Below are 16,854 nucleotides of genomic sequence, written 5' to 3'. Positions count from 1 at the left end.
CGCCTGGACGTCCAGGAGCGCCCGGTTCAGCGGCCCTGTGCCGCCTCCCCGCATCCACCCAACGGGTGCGGCGCTCGTCGCCTCGCCGTCTGGAGCCGCCGAGCTGGCGGTGCCGGCTTCCAGGGGGCGGGGTGTCGAAGTCGCCTTCTCCCAAAGACGGCACGCTGGTGAGCCGACCTGGAGGAGTAGCCTCGCCACGGCCTCGTCTTCGGTCGGCGGCACCGGAGGGTCCGCTGGCCGCTCGCCTCGCACGCCTTCAGATGGTGGCGGAGGCGGCGGCGGAACGTTCGCGCCCGGAGTAGAGGGCTCGCCACCTTCCCTCTCCTCGACGAGGTTCTCCCCGCCGGCTCCTCCAGTCTGCCCCGTAAACTCCGGCGGCGGCGGCGCAGAGTTCAGCGGGGTAACAAGCAAGGCCGACTGGCGGCGTGCCGTTTCCTCAGCCTGCTGCTTCGCCGCGGCGGCGGCTTCGGCCTCCGCTAGTTTTTTCTTGGCGGAGGCCTCCGCCCTGTCGGCCTCCACCTTTTCCAGGCGGAGGGCTTCTTCTTCATTGCGCTTCTCCTGCGCATTCCGCTCCGTCGCCTCCCGGAGGTCGGCAGCGGGGTCTATCCGCCAAGTGGTGGCGGGCGTCTCCACTAACCCCATGACGGAGGCGGCGGCAACCCGCTCCAGAGAGAGGGGAGCCCTGAAGAAAGAGGGGCGAGCAGAGACTCAGACAAAGCACGAAGAAAGAACGAACTTTGAAGACAGAATACTTACGTAGAGACCAACGGCGGCTTCTTTACTTCCTTACGGAAGCGGATGGCCTTCGCGGCCGCCTCGTCCCGCCGGGTCGCCGCAGCCGAGCCCTTGGGCTTCTTCGGCCGGCTGCCGAAGAAAGTCGGCGCAGCCCAGCGCTTCTTCCCGCTGCCTGGAGCGCCTGACGCGGCAGAAGAGCCCGCGCCCGGCTGGCTGGCTCCTGGCCGATGGCGAGTGGCGACTCCTTCCTCGGCGTCGTCTTCAGGCCCGTCGGCAAAGGTGGCCGAGGGCCTGAAGTCGCCTGTCGTCCCTCCTCCTCCCTCGGCGTCGTCTTCCAGAGCCACCGCCCCCAGATCAGGGTCGTCGACGTCACTCTCCGCCCGGTCGGCGGCGAACTCACGGGCCGGCCCCGAGGTGCCGGCTGGTCGGTGAAGAAGGGGATTCTAACCAAAAAGCAGACTGATTAGAACAAGACTCAGCAAGAAGAAGACAATCTAAAGAAAAGAAAGGCGACTCACCACGGGCGGGGGGTTGGCGCGGGAGTATGGCTCCTTGCCGAATCGCCAGTCCTCCGGGAGCCTCCTGTCCGAGAGGTAGTTCACCATCAGGGCCACCTCTTCGTGAGGCATGTCCTTGGTGCACATCTGACTTGGGTCGCGGCCCCCGCTCATCTGGCATATCAGGTGAGGGCGGCCTTGGAGTGGGAGAACTCGGCGCGAGACGAAGGCGGCCAGCAGGTCCGAGCCAGTCAGACCCTCCGACTGCGTCAGCATTCGGAGTCGCGAGATGGCGTCGGCTCCCGCAGGCGTCAGCGACCTGGCCCGGTACGACCAGTTGGGCAGTCTGCCAGCCGGCGGGCCGGCTTCAAAAGCCGGCAGATTGACCCAGTCGCCCCGCGTGGTGACGTTCCTGACGTAGAAGTAGGACCGCTGCCACATCTTCACCGACTTCAGCAGCACGATGGAGGGGAAGTGGTTGTCGGCTCCTGTCCTTTGCACGGCGCTGAAGGCGCCGCACTGAGCCGGCACACCCGCGGCCTGGGTGCCGAGCTCGGAGAAGAAGAACTCCCCCCAGAGCTCGAGGGTGGGGAGGACTCCCAGGAAGCCCTCACATAGAGCCACGAAGGCGGACAGCAACACCACTGTGTTGGGGGTGAGGTGGTGCGGCTGGAGTCCGTAGAACTCCAGGAAAGACCGGAAGAAGCTGCTCGCCGGCAGCCCCAGCCCGCACAGGTAGTGCGAGCGGAAGATGACCCGCTCGCCCTCCTGTGGTGCGGGGGAAATCTCCCCCTCCGGCGCAAGGCGCACCTGCACGCGATCCTCGCCGGGAAGACGATGGGTCCGGCGGAGGAACTCGATATGGTCTTCATGGACTTCGGAGCCGTCCCAGGTACCGGAGCGTACCGGGGGAGGCGCGGCAGCAGAGGAAGAGCTCATCGTCGCGAGCTGTCACCGCAGCGTGCGCTGGAGCTTGGGCGTGCGGCGGAGCGAGCGAGAGAGAGAGGAAAGAGGAAGCAGGAGAGTGAAGGAGCTGCGAGGAGGAAGAATGCAAGGGGCAGTATGAAGGAGGGGCGCGCGTGCTCCCCTCTTCCCCCTACTTATAGCCCTCGGGGCTGCGAAGCCGAGGGGGTGGGTGTGGGGATTTACTGTGCCCACAACCCACTGCTCCCACGATCCCCGCAAAGTTACTGCGCGCAGTAACTCCACAGGAATCCTAAGCGTCCACCGGGGCCACAGCGGATCCGCTCGGGCGCCGAGGCGCGGTAGTGGCGGGCCCCACCTACGGACCTGTCCCATCGCGCGCGTGGGCTGGCAGGACGGCCTAGCCACGTGCCCCCGCGTGGCAGGCCAAGAGCGGGCGGCGCCCTGGAAGCTTAGATAGCACGCTGCTTGAAATCCCGCCGCGACGTTCGAACTACTGAGCAAGTCGGAATAGAGTGAGCCCGAGTCGGGCGAGTCCGACTCCGTCTAGTCAGCCCGGCGGAAGTCAATCAAGACCATGTGTCGAGCATCCGGAGAAAGAAACTGCTGAGGCTTCTCGGTCGATCATTTGCGGTGCATCACCAGCTTCGGGGACTACTGTCGGAGTAATGGGCCACGGGTGGGCCAACCCGAGCCCCATGACCTTTCAAGACATCGGGGCAGGCTGTGCCCCTCAAGACCACAGGGCGAAGAGCCGCCTCCTGGGGAGTCTACGGCAAGGCGGCCGACTGCCCGCTCACGGACGAGTCCCAGGGACGACTTCCAGAGAAGCCGGCTTTGGGGAGTCGGCCGGCGACTCCAGCAAACCGTGACCTCATCAAGGAGGACGGGGCAGGGGCGTGGCTATTATGAAGCCCACTCCCCGCCCCTTACCAAGGGCAGGCATGGCTACAGCACGCCGTACCTGGGAAGATCTCCCAGCGGCGTGGCACTGTTGCCCAGCCGGCCCAGACATCAACACCACTTCACCTGGTCTTGCGCCCATGATGGCTTGTCTATACGGCCTGGAGGCAACAGGGCCCACCAGCCAGCGAGACCTTGGGAGACGGCGGGAGCACCGCCAGTCGGACCCAACGGGAGTCGGCCCGGGGGAGTCGGCCGAGCCCTCCCCTGGGGCCCACGCGCCATTAATCAAGAAGAGATGGGGAGTGGCCACAGTGATCGCCCGCCAGGCGGCGGGGCTGTTGCCATGACCCCATGACCAAGCTTGCATCATCAGGAGCACGGCTACAGTAATCAGCAGCCGGCAAGACCCACCCGCGGCGGACGCGGCCTGTCGGCTCCGTAACAGACCAGTCGGCGGGCCCCAGCAGCCGGCGGAGAAGTCGGAGGTCGGAGACATTGACGGCTGGGCCCGCGCCCAGTCACATTACCATTGTACCCCTGGGGGTAGGCCTATATAAACCCCTAGGGCACCCATGTAAAGGGTTGGATCCCAGAAGTTCTATACCTCACCAGATAGAGGGAGAGAGCTAGCCTTGCCCTCTCCTACCACCATACACAGCTCAAGGAGCAACTGTGTAAACCCTTGACTATATGATCATGCGGAGACCCCGCAGAGCAGCAGTAGGGGTATTATCTCCCCGGAGAGCCCCGAAGCTGGGTAAGATTCGCCGGCGTGCATGTCTTCGCCTCATCCCGTTTCCAGGCACCGGCGACGTTCTACTCGCCCCCACCATGATAAGCCATCCATTGGCATATGTCGCACCAAACCCCCGACAATAGATGAAACAACTAATCACTTATCACCTGAGGCATTCAAATAATCAATACACTACACGGATCGAAGGAAACTTACTCAGATTTCATCGATTGGGAGAACATAACCAGAGGATTTCTATTTCAAAAAAGGGAGGCAGGAGTAACCAGAGAAACCCTATGATCTATTTGACACATAAATGGGTATAGATGACTAACCAGCTGTCCGTCGTCGTCAGAGTCATCCCCGAAGTGGTCATCGAAGTCGGTGTGGAACTCCACCTCCGGCTGTGGAAGCTCGACGCCGTCGACGACATTAGGGTGCAGCGATAACTCGCTAGCGGTGACGGCAACCTCTGTCTCCATCTCCACGCCGTGCTCTGGTACTTTAGCATCCCCGGCGTAGCCACTCCCTCTGATGGGGCGCTTCAGCGGCATCCTCATATACTGATGGCTTTGAGCTGAGAGCGACGTCGAGGATGCAAGCGGATCAGAGAGAGAGGATTGTGTGTGTAGCAAGAATGGGGGTGCGGCCGCTCAGGCGCACCATTAATATGGAGTAGTGGGAATTGTGGGATAGAGGCGGGCGGCGGTCAAACCGATGGCTCGCCCCCCAGTGAGCCTGCTCGCTAGACTATTGGCATGCATACCAAAGTTTCACACAGCTACTCGCATGCCTCCCATGACACTGTGCAGTGAGCATGCCTCCGTCAATTCACACACCTGCACGCACTCCTCACCGTGTGCCTGCGCGGTGGACGCGTCTGATACGTCTCCAACGTATCTATAATTTTTGATTGTTCCATGCTATATTATATTCTGTTTTGGACATTATTGGGCTTTATTATACACCTTTATATTATTTTTGGGACTAACCTATTAATCGGAGGCCCAGCCCAGAATTGTTGTTTCTTTGCCTATTTCAGAGTTTCACAGAAAAAGAATATCAAACAGAGTCCAAACGGAATGAAACCTTCGGGAACGTGATTTTCGGAACGAACATAATCCAGAGGACTTGGACCCTACGTCAAGACATCAACCAGGAGGCCATGAGGTAGGGGGCACGCCCTCCACCCTCGTGGGCCTCCTGTTGCTCCACCGACGTACTCCTTCCTCCTATATATACCTACGTACCCTGAAACTACTAGATACGGAGCCAAAACCCTAATTCCACCGCCGTAACTTTCTGTATCCACGAGATCCCATCTTGGGGCCTTTTCCGAAGCTCCGCCGGAGGGGGCATCGCTCACGGAGGGCTTCTACATCAACACCATAGCCCCTCCGATGAAGTGTGAGTAGTTTACTTCAGACCTTCGGGTCCATAGTTATTAGCTAGATGGCTTCTTCTCTCTTTTTGGATCTCGATACAAAGTTCTCCCCCTCTCTTGTGGAGATTTATTCAATGTAATCTTATTTTGCGGTGTGTTTGTTGGGACCGATGAATTGTGGGTTTATGATCAAGTTTATCTATGAAAAATATTTGAATCTTCTCTGAATTCTTTTATGTATGCTTGGTTACCTTTGCAAGTCTCTTCGAATTATCAGTTTGGTTTGGCCTACTAGATCGATCTATCTTGCAATGGGAAAAGTGCTTAGCTTTGGGTTCAATCTTGCGGTGTCCTTTCCCAGTGACAGTAGGGGCAGCAAGGCACGTATTGTATTGTTGCCATCGAGGATAAGAAGATGGGATTTATATCATATTGCACGAGTTTATCCCTCTACATCATGTCATCTTGCTTAAAGTGTTACTCTGTTCTTATGAACTTAATACTCTAGATGCATGCTGGATAGCGGTCGATGTGTGGAGTAATAGTAGTAGATGCAGGCAGGAGTCGGTCAACTTGTCTCAGACGTGATGCCTATATACATGATCATACCTAGATATTCTCATAACTATGCTCAATTCTGTCAATTGCTCAATGGTAATTTGTTTACCCACCATGAATACTTATGCTCTTGAGAGAAGCCACTAGTGAAACCTATGGCCCCCGGGTCTATTTTCCATCATATTAATCTTCCAACACTTAGTTATTTTTATTGCCTTTTATTTTACTTTGCATCTTTATAATAAAAATACCAAAAATATTATCTTATCATATCTATCAGATCTCACTCTCGTAAGTGACCGTGTAGGGATTGAAAACTCCTTATCGTTTTGGTTGCGAGGATTTATTTGTTTGTGTAGGTGCGACGGACTCGTGCGTGGCCTCCTACTGGATTGATACCTTGGTTCTCAAAAACTGAGGGAAACACTTATGCTACTTTGCTGCATTACCCTTTCCTCATCAAGGGAAAACCAACGCAGTGCTCAAGAGGTAGCAAGAAGGATTTCTGGCGCCGTTGCCAGGGAGGTCTACGCAAAAGTCAACACACCAAGTACCCATCACAAACCCTTATCTCCTGCATTACATTATTTGTCATTTGCCTCTCATTTTCCTCTCCCCCACTTCACCCTTGCCATTTTATTCGCCCTTTCTTTTCCGTTTGCCTCTTTTTGCCCGTCTCTCGTTTGCTCATGTGTTGGATTGCTTGCTTGTCACCATGGCTCTACCTAGATTTGGAGATCTTCACCTTAAAAGGTTGGAAGAAATCGAAGGCAACATCAGGAGTTTTATGGTTTTACAATTTGAGCATAATAATTTCTTTAGAAATGAGCTTAAGGAACAAAAAAGTTTTATGAGTTATATGAATAAAGAGCTCGATGATATGTCCAAAGAATTTGATGGTTTGAAATTTCAGATTGCTCGCCTCGAGAAATTGATAGCTGAAATTTCGGATAAGCAGGCCACCTTAGTTAATAGGATGGCCGCTAAACCGGAGAAGTTCCATGAAAATAAAGATGAAGATCTAAAAGTTATAGATGTGTCCACTATTAAATCTTTGTTTTGCAATATGAATCTTGATAATGATGGGACTAAATGTGATCCACCTTTACCTAGACGGCGTTCCAAAAATTCGGAGTCTTTAGATCTTGATGCTAAAACTGTTAAAAGTGGGATTGAAGAAGTCAAAACTTTAAATATTAATGAACCCACTATTTTGGATTTCAAGGAATTTAATTCTGATAATTGCAATTTGATAGATTGTATTTCCTTGTTGCAATCCGTGATAAATTCTCCTCATGCTTATAGTCAAAATAAAGCTTTTACTAAACATATCATTGATGCTTTGTTGCAATCTTATGAAGGAAAACTTGAGTTGGAAGTTTCTATCCCTAGAAAACTTTATGATGAGTGGGAACCTACTATTAAAATTAAAATTAAAGATCATGAATGCTATGCTTTTTGTTATTTGGGTGCTAGTGTTTCCACGATTCCAAAGACTTTGTGTGATTTGCTAGGTTTCCGTGATTTTGATGATTGCTCTTTAAACTTGCACCTTGCGGATTCCACTATTAAGAAACCTATGGGAAGCATTAATGATATTCTTATTGTTGCAAATAGGAATTATGTGCCCGTAGATTTTATTGTTCTTGACATAGATTGCAATCCTTCATGTCCTATTATTCTTGGTAGACCTTTCCTTAGAACGATTGGTGCAATTATTGATATGAAGGAAGGAAATATTAGATTCCAATTTCCATTAAGGAAAGGCATGGAACACTTTCCTAGAAAGGAAATAAAATTACCATATGAATCTATCATGAGAGGCACTTATGGATTGCCTACCAAAGATGGCAATACCTAGATCTATCCTTGCTTTTTATGCCTAGCTAGGGGCGTTAAACGATAGCGCTTGTTGGGAGGCAACCCAATTTTATTTTTATTCCTTGCTTTTTGATCCTGTTTAGTAATAAATAATTTATCTAGCCTCTGTTTTGTTGTGTTTTTTGTGTTTAATTAGTGTTTTTGCCAAGTAGAACCGTTGGGAAGACTTGGGGGAAGTCTTTTTAATCTTGCTGTATAAAACAGAAACTTTAGCGCTCACAAGAAGTGCTATTTGGTTAATTATTTTTTCAGATGATTAATATATAAATTACTCACGTCCATCAATTTATTTTAGAATTTTTGGGGTTCCAGATCTTGCGTTAGCTACAAATTACTACAGACTGTTCTGTTTTTGACAGATTCTGTTTTTCGTGTGTTGTTTGCTTATTTTAATGAATCTATGGCTAGTAAAATAGTTTATAAACCATATATAAGTTGGAATACAGTAGGTTTAACACAAATATAAATAAATAATGAGTTCATTACAGTACCTTGAAGTGGTGTTTTGTTTTCTTTCGCTAACAGAGCTCACGAGATTTTCTACTTTAAGTTTTGTGTTGTGAAGTTTTCAAGTTTTGGGTGAAAGATTTGATGAATTATGGAACAAGGAGTGGCAAGAGCCTAATCTTGGGGGTGCCCATGGCACCCCAAGATAATCTAAGGACACCTAAAAGCCAAAGCTTGGGGATGCCCCGGAAGGCATCCCCTCTTTCGTCTACTTCCATCGGTAACTTTACTTGGAGCTATATTTTTATTCACCACATGATATGTGTTTTGCTTGGAGCATGAGGGAGTCCTGGATTAGGGGGTGTTCGGATAGCCGAACTATACCTTTAGTCGGACTCCTGGACTATGAATATACAAGATTAAAGACTCCGTCCCGTGTCCGGAGGGGACTTTCCTTGGCGTGGGAGGCAAGCTTGGCGATACGGATATGAAGATCTCCTACCATTGTAACCGACTTTGTGTAACCCTAACCCTCTCCGGTGTCTATATAAACCGGAGGGTTTTAGTCCGTAGGACAACATACACATCAACAATCATAGCATAGGCTAGCTTCTAGGGTTTAGCCTCTCCGATCTCGTGGTAGATCTACTCTTGTACTACCCATATCATCAATATTAATCAAGTAGGACATAGGGTTTTACCTCCATCGAGAGGGCCCGAACCTGGGTAAAACTTTGTGTCCCTTGCCTCCTGTTACCATCCGGCCTAGATGCACAGTTCGGGACCCCCTACCCGAGATCCGCCGGTTTTGACACCGACATTGGTGCTTTCATTGAGAGTTCCTCTGTGTCATCGCCGTCAGGCTCGATGGCTCCTACGATCATCAATAGCGATGCAGTCCAGGGTGAGACCTTCCTCCCTGAACAGATCTTCGTCTTCGGCGGCTTCGCACTGCGAGCGAATTCACTTGGCCGTCTAGAGCAGATCGAAAGCTACACCCCTGGCTGTCAGGTCAGATTTGGAAGTTTAAACTACACGGCTGACATCCGCGGGGACTTGATCTTCGACGGATTCGAGCCACCGTCGAGCGTGCCGCACTGTCCCGAAGAGCATGATCTAGCTCTGCCGCCGAACAGTGCCCTGGAGGCCGCACCCGCATCAGCTTCGACCCTTAATTCAGAGCCAACTGCGCCGATCGAGTATGGGCGGTTGGACGCCACCTCGGGTGCTGCGATCCCAACGGTGATTGAGCCAAACACCAGCCCCGTACTCTGCTAGACTCGTGACTCCAAGAAGCCGGACTCCTCTACGGACTCCGAACCCTCCGCGCCCCTGTCGATCGAATCCTATTGGGCGCCGATCATGGAGTCTACTACCGCGGACATCTTTCAGCACTGACCTTTCGGCGATATCCTGAAGACACTGAAGTCTGTCTCTTTATCAAGAGAGCCCTGGCCGGACTACGGTTAGCAAGGTTGGGGTATGGACAATGAAGAAATTCAAAGCCCACCCACCACCCACTTTGTAGCCACGGTCGACGACTTAACCGACATGCTCGACTTCGACTCCAAAGACATCAACGGTATGGACGCTGATGAAGGATACGATGATGAACCAGCGCCTACCAGGCCCTGGAAAGCCACCTCGTCATATGACATTTACATGGTGGACACCCCAAAAGAAGGAGATGGCGATGGAACAACAGAGGATGACCCCTCCAAGAAACAGCCTAAGCGCCAGCGTCAGTGGCGCTGCTCAAAATCCCGCCAAAACAAATACGGTGATTCCAGCATGGGAGATAATAATACTCCGGAAAGTGCCGAAGAAAATCCCCGCCAGCAAGATTTAGCACAGGAGGATGGAGAAACCAGCCCTCATGAGAGAGCGGCATACAGAGAGGTCGAGGACGACAATTATATGCCTCCCTCCGAAGACGAGGCAAGCCTCGACGACGACGAATTCGTCGTGCCAGAGGATCCCATCGAGCAAGAGCGTTTTCAACGCAAGCTTATGGCCACGGCAAGAAGCCTCAAGAAAAAACAGCAATAGCTTAGAGCTAATCAAGATTCGCTAGTCGACAGATGGACTGAAGTCCTCGCGGCCGAAGAGCATAAACTTAAACGCCGCTCCAAGAGCTACCCAAAACGCAGGTTGCTACCCCGATTAGAGGAGGAAGCACTTGATGCGGCCGACCGGCCACCTCGTGGCCACGACAGAGAGGCCTCTCGGCCCTCCACTCAAGCCGCACCCCATACCAAGGCACGGGAATATGCGTCGGACTTACGAGATATGTTGGAGGACAAGGCAAGGCAAACAAGATTGATCTACGGATCGCGGGGGCGCCCCACGGCTCGAGACGGTAACCGTCACGCCGGCCACAAATTCGGCAGGGCCGAACACAGTAGACAAAGCTCATTGGAGCTACGTCATGATATAGCCCAGTACAGAGGCGCTGCACACCCACTATGCTTCACAGACGAAATAATGGATCATCAAATCCCCAAGGGTTTCAAACCCGTAAACATCGAATCATATGATGGCACAACAGATCCGGTGGTATGGATCGAGGATTATCTCCTTCATATCCACATGGCCCGCGGCGATGATTTCCACGCCATCAAATACCTCCCACTCAAACTTAAAGGACCAGCTCGGCATTGGCTTAACAGCTTGCCAACCGGATCAATCAGTTGTTGGGAGGACCTGGAAGCCGCATTCCTCGACAATTTCCAGGGCACTTATGTGCGACCCCCAAACGCCGATTACCTAAGTCACGTAACTCTGCAGCCAGAGGAATCGGCCAGGCAATTCTGGACACGGTTCCTAACAAAGAAAAATCAAATAGTCGACTGTCCGAACGCTGAGGCCCTAGCAGCCTTCAAGCACAATATCCGTGACGAGTGGCTGGCCCGGCACCTTGGACAGGAAAAGCCGAAATCTATGGCAGCACTCACGACACTCATGAACCGCTTTTGCACGGGAGAAGAGAGCTGGCTTGCTCGTAGCAACAATATGACCAAGAACCCTGGTAATTCGGACACCAGGGACAGTAGTGGCAAGTCGCGTCGCAACAAGCAGAAGCGCCGCATTAACGGTGACAATGCTGAGGATACGGCAGTTAATGCCAGATTCAGAGGCTCCAAATCCGGTCAGCGGAAAAAGCCATTCAAAAGGAATCCTAGGGGCCCGTCCAGTTTGGACCGGATACTCGACCGCTTGTGCCAGATACATGGCACCCCCGAAAAGCCGACCAATCACACCAACAGGGATTGTTGGGTGTTCAAGCAGGCAGGCAAGTTAAACGCCGAAAATGAAGACAAGGGGCTGCATAGCGATGACGACGAGGAGCCCCGGCCGCCGAACAACAGTGGACAGAAGGGTTTCCCCCCACAAGTGCGGATGGTGAACATGATATACGCAACCCACGTCCCCAAAAGGGTGCCGAAGCGCGCGTTAAGGGACGTATACGCGGTAGAGCCAGTCGCCCCAAAGTTGAACCTCTTGCCCGATCACCTTTGATCGAAGGGACCATCCCAGTAGCATCCGTCATGGCGGATTCACCGCATTGGTTCTAGACCCAATTATTGACGGATTTCATCTCGCTAGAGTCCTTATGGACGGTAGCAGCAGCCTGAACCTGCTTTACCAGGATACGGTGAGGAAAATGAGCATAGATCCCTCGAGGATTAAGCCCACCAAAACGACCTTTAAAGGCGTAATACCAGGTGTAGAGGCCAATTGTACAGGCTCAGTCACACTTGAAGTGGTCTTCAGATCTCCAGATAATTTCCGAAGCGAGGAGTTAATCTTCGACATAGTCCCGTTCCGCAGTGGTTATCACACACTGCTCGGGCAAACCGCATTCGCCAAGTTCAATGCGGTACCGCACTACGCATACCTTAAGCTCAAGATGCCAGGCCCTCGAGGAGTAATTACGGTCAATGGAAACACCGAACGCTCCCTCCGAACGGAGGAGCAAACGGCGGCCCTTGCAGCGGAAGTACAAAGCAGCCTCTCCAGGCAGTTCTCCAGTCCGGCCACTAAATGACCGGACACCGTCAAGCGCGCCCGGAGTAACCTACAACAAGACTGCCTAGCACGATCTGAGCAGGCGTAGCAACGCGGCCCCAACCCCAACCCTCGCAAAAAGGCGACGCCAGTACTTCGCGTACATAACTACGCTCTAGAGATACCATGGGTACAGGGGGAGGGGCACCATCACGGCACGCCCGAAACACGGCTTAAACCGTACCAGGGGCTGCCGGTTTTTTTAATTTTTTCTTACTTTCAGGACTCCATCCTTCGGAAGGCCTGTTCGGCAGTTCAATTGCCGCAGAAACGATGCAAGAACCAGGGAAGCAGACAAGCCACGCCGCATTACGGAACCTCCAGGTGTTCTCTATCACGAGCAGTATACCTGTTCCGCATACTATTCCGCAGCTTGCCCCTGGAACGGACATGTTAACTAGTCCAACCTTTCACTTATCGCATTATTTGTATCGTTCTGCTTTGATCGCAGCCCCTTCTTAATAAACAATGCATAGCTTTCGTCTATTTTTGCATTACCTTTTTTCTTTATATATGTTCCTTAACGACATGTTGCACCCGTACATGTTGGTACGGCCAAAATACGCCACGGGCTTTAGTACCCCTCAATATGGTGTGAGAAGTCCGAACACTTTAACAACTCCGGCACCCCGAACTTATAGCATTATATGCATCGGCTCCGAATCATGTCTTGGGTCAATATTTGGGTTCGCCCGGCTCCTATGTTTTGGTGCCTTACATTCCGCTATAACGGCTAAGGTAGCACTAGGAGAACCACTGCGATTGTGCCCCAGTTGAGCTGGGTCGAGCACCTCAGTGGAGAAATCTAAAACTGACTGTCATGATGAAGCGAGAGCTGGTCGCTGTTCGAGTGGTTTTTTGAGTCCCTAAAGACTTATGCCGCTTAGGGCAAGGAGCCGGCTCTGTCCGGCCAAGGCGTGGATAGCGCCCCGAACTCGGTCTTCCGAACACCAGGGGCTTCGCCGAAATTTAAAATTATAGAATTCTATGGCTAAGTGAGAGTGTTCACGCATTATAGTCCGATTGCCTTGTTCGTTGGGCTGAGCACCTCCCTCGAAGGACCCAAACATGGGAAAAAGAGCACTCAAGTTTATCCCCGAACACCGCAGCACTAGCGGCACGGGGGCAGAAGCTGTCGGGTGGTAGGTGCGACATATGCCAACGGGTGGCTTATCATTGTGGGAGCCAGTAAGACATCGCCGGTGCCTGGAAAAGGGATGAGGCGAAGACATGCACGCCGGCGAATCTTACCCAGCTTCGGGGCTCTCCGTGGAGATAACACCCCTACTGCTGCTCTGCGGGGTCTCTGCATGATCACTAGATGGACAAGTAGCTACACCATGCTCCTTGAGCTGTTTGGTGGGAGGAGGAAGAAGGGCACGGCTGGCTTGCTTCTTCTCCTTGAGTGGTGTCTAAAACTAGCTGGGGATCGAACCCTTCGCATGGGTGCCCCGGGGGGTTTATATAGGCCTACTCCCCGGGGGTACATGGTAATCCGACTGGGCGCGGGGCCCAGCCGTCTGTGACTGTGCTCTCCGGCTTCTGCGCCGGCTGCTGGGGTCTGCCGACTGGTGGGTCCCGCCGGCTGCCGGCCCCTTGGTCGACAGGCAGGCCCAACTGTCCAGGACCTTGTCGGCGGCTGGTTACTGTTGCTCTATCTTGGTGACGTGGGCTTCGTCGAGGTAGGCATGGCTACAGTGCCGCTGTCCGGCGGGCGATTGCTGTAGCCTCACCGCGTCTTGTCTCCTTAATGGGGCGTCTCCTTCGAGGGAGGCGGCAAGACGGCTGCAGGGAGCCGGCTCTGTCTTGGGCCGACTAGGGAGGCGTGACCGCCTTCGGGTGTCTCTCTGCCCGAAGGGGCCCACCGCCCGTGGGCTGTACTAGTAGTCCATCGTGGATGACATCAGGGTCAACATGGCAACAGTGCTGCGCCGGACAGGTCATGGCCACCCGTACGGCGCGTTGTGCCGGTCGTGCTTCGGGATTCGGAGGTGGCAGGCTTCACTGTAGCCACGCCCCGTCACATCGCCGTTAGGTGGATGCAAACTTTGAGGGTACGGTCTCGACCACTTTGTGGGAGCCGGCTTCTTGGAGTCGGCCTTCTCGAAGCCGGCCCTCTCGTGGCTTTCTTTGCGAGGGCTAAAGTCGGGCCGCCTTCCGATGGCCGGCCTGGGTGACGGCCAGCAAGGGGAAGGCGGCCCCACGTCTTGGATTCTTGAGAGCCGGACGGGCTCGTAATTTTTTCAGAAGGGCCAGGGGAAGCCGGCTAGGCTACCCATGGCTATTTACTCCGACAGTAGTCCCCGAAGCTGATCGAGCTTCGAGGCGGACAGAGGGACGAGAAGCTTGGTCAGCTTCCTACCCTGAGGAGCCGGCTTTGCTGGTGTATGCCGATTTCGGAGAGCTCCGTGTCCTGCAGGTGGGAACGTGGTCGACCCGCGAGCTGACCGCGGGCCCTCCCGTGGGCCACGTTGTAGTGAAAACCTGCCAGTGCACGCGCGCGACGAGACGCCGCCGCAGGCCCGGGCCCGCCACTCCTTGGCCTCGGCCCGAGCGCTGATCTTCTGCGGCCCATGCGGACCGCTCGCCTTCCCGCGGCGATTTTATTACGCCATTAGGGCGCAATAATCGCGGGACGTGGGGGAGTGGGCACAGTCGATCCCCACGTTCCCCCACGCCACGACTCCTCGGCTCCGCCACGCGAGCCTATAAGTAGGGGGAGGAGGGGGAGAGACAGAGGTTCGCACACTCTCCCTCACTCTGCCACTCCTCGTCTTCCTTCTTCTTCTTGCTGCCACCGCAGCCTCCCATCGCAGCGCCGCCGCGCCGCCACATCGTCTTGCTCCCATGGCGCTGTCAAGTTCGTGGGACGGCTCCAACGTCCATGAGGACCACGTTGAGTTCCTTCACCGGACGCGGCGCCTGCCCGACGCCAACTTCGTGCGGGTCCGCCTGGCGCCGGAGAGGGAGATTTCGCCGGCACCGGAGGAGGGCGAGCGGGTCGTCTTCCGCTCGCACTTCCTGCGCGGCTTCGGCCTTCCGGCGAGCGGGTTCCTCCGCTCCTTCCTCAAATTCTACAATCTTAGACCGCATCACCTCCCGCCCAACGCGGTGATGCTGCTGTCGGCCTTCGTCTCTCTCTGCGAAGGTTTCTTGGGGGTGCTCCCCACGCTGGAGCTCTGGGGGGAATACTTCCAGAGCAAACTCGGCACCGTCGTCGCAGGCGTGCCCGCCCCCTGCGGGGCCTACATTGCCATGAGGAGGTCGGGCGAGAACAACCCGTTCCCGCCCATCCCGCTGATCCAGTCGGTGAAGATCTGGCAGAAGTCGTACTTCTACGTGAAGAACGTCGCCTAGCAAGGCGACCACGTCAACCTGCCGGCTTACGTAGCCAGCCCGCCGGCTGGGAGGCAACCCTCATGGAGCTTCCGGTCCAGGTCACTGTCTCAGGCCGGGAACGCAGCCGTCTCCCGGCTTCGGGTGATGATCCAGTCGGAAGGCCTGACCGGAGCCGACTTGGTGGCCGCCTTCATGGAGCGCCGGCTACTTCCTCTCCAAAGCCGGCCCCACATGATGTGTTAGATGAGCGGCCGCTTCGATCCAAGCCGACTAAGCACCAGGGAGATGCCTCATTCAGAGGTGTCGTACATGGTGAATTACATCTCCAACTGCAAGCTCGCCGAGGACTGGCGATACGGCAAGGCGCCGTATTCTCACGCCAACCGTCCACCCGTGGTAAGTTTTTCCTCTCTTTTTTGTTGGTAGCTGGCCTCATGATAGCCGGCTTCTGATTAATCGGTTCTCCCTTAGCAGATCCCTCTCCTTCTGCCGACGACCAGGGCCGCAGGGATAGAGCGCCAGTACGTCCCCGACCGCACGGTGGACGAAGCCTACGACCCGGACTTGGGAGCGGCCGCCATGGAAGACGCCATCGTGGGGGACAACGACGAGCCCGGAGGCACGGGGCTCACTGCCGGCTTCGAGGATTGGCCGGATGACGCCGAGGTCGGAGTAGCCCCGCGCCGCCAGCCGGCGCCTGATCATCAAGGCGCGGGCTCGTCCGCCGCACTGTCAGCGGCGGCGCCCAGAAGCGCCGGGCCGCGTCGATCCTCTTCGGCAGCCGGCCGAAGAAGTCCAAGGCTTCCACCGCGGCGACCAAGCGAGATGAGGCGGCCGCGAAGGCGGCCCGCTTCCGCAAGGCGGTGAAGCAGCCACAGGCGATCTCAGCGTAAGTCATCGAATGCTTGGACGCATACTTTTCATTGTTCTCATCGCTTGAACACTCTTCTAAACCTTTCCTTGCTCGCCGGACAGAGCGCCGCTTTCCCTTGAGCGGGGTCCGGGCGGCTCCGTAGTCGGGCCGACTGGACGGTCTTCAGGCTCCCGCCGCGTGGACCCCCGCACCGACCTCAGGGAGGCCACGGAGCGGAACGCCCGTGAGGCGCGGGAGGAGCGGGAGGCAGCGGAGCAAGCGGCCGCCCAGGCGGCGAAGGAGCAGGCCGACGCGGCGGCCAAGGCCCAGGCAGAGGCGGCGGCCGCAGAGATGGAGGCGGAGGGTTCGCATAATCAGCCTCCGTTGCTCGCCATTCCCCTCCGTGCCGTGGCCCCTGACATCCCATTGCCCCTGGCGGAGGAAATCAGCCAAGACCCGCCGCTGATGGAGAGGAGGGAGGACTTCGTGGTCTTCGTGGAGAGGGCGCCGCCGGCATCGCCAACCG

Source organism: Triticum urartu, chromosome 2A, assembly GCF_056163025.1.
Source record: "Triticum urartu cultivar PI428250 chromosome 2A, HENAU_Tu73, whole genome shotgun sequence".
Taxonomy (NCBI): Eukaryota; Viridiplantae; Streptophyta; class Magnoliopsida; order Poales; family Poaceae; genus Triticum; species Triticum urartu.
The sequence above is the reverse complement of the archived record's forward strand: the minus strand, read 5'-3'. Positions refer to the sequence as shown.